The sequence below is a fragment of the Orycteropus afer genome, unplaced genomic scaffold (assembly GCF_000298275.1).
Source record: "Orycteropus afer afer isolate SDZICR_OR568_19922 unplaced genomic scaffold, OryAfe1.0 scaffold00060, whole genome shotgun sequence".
Taxonomy (NCBI): domain Eukaryota; kingdom Metazoa; phylum Chordata; class Mammalia; order Tubulidentata; family Orycteropodidae; genus Orycteropus; species Orycteropus afer.
Genome location: NW_006921647.1, coordinates 1,429,975 through 1,430,488, shown reverse-complemented (window position 1 = coordinate 1,430,488; position 514 = coordinate 1,429,975).

Genomic DNA, 514 nt, shown 5'->3' with positions numbered 1-514 from the left:
CTACTTCTGTAGTGATACTGCCTCGGAAACCCAAGGAGGGGTCGCTATGAGTTGGGTCCGACTTGACGGCACATAACAACAACAACATATGTATATATGTCTATTTATGTCATTCGTAACCTAACAGTTTCCATCAAGTTGATTCCTACTCATGGTGACCTCATGGGTGTCAGAGTAGAACATAGCGTTTTCAATGGTTGAGATTTTTGAAAGTAGATTACCAGGCTTTTATTCTGAGGTGACTCTGGGTAGATTCAAACTACCCACCTTTCTGTTGGTAGCCAATTGTGTTAACCATCCAGGGACCTCATATCATTTATATGTATATCCATATCTATGTCTATTTTTATATTTAGGTCTATATCTTTATATGATCTATATCTATATCTATAATCTCAGCTTTTGCTAGCTTATACCATCTATATCCTTATATGCATATGTAATTCTATGTCTATATCTACATTTATATCTATATCCCTAACCTTATCATTTATACTTCTTTCTCAGTTCAAAT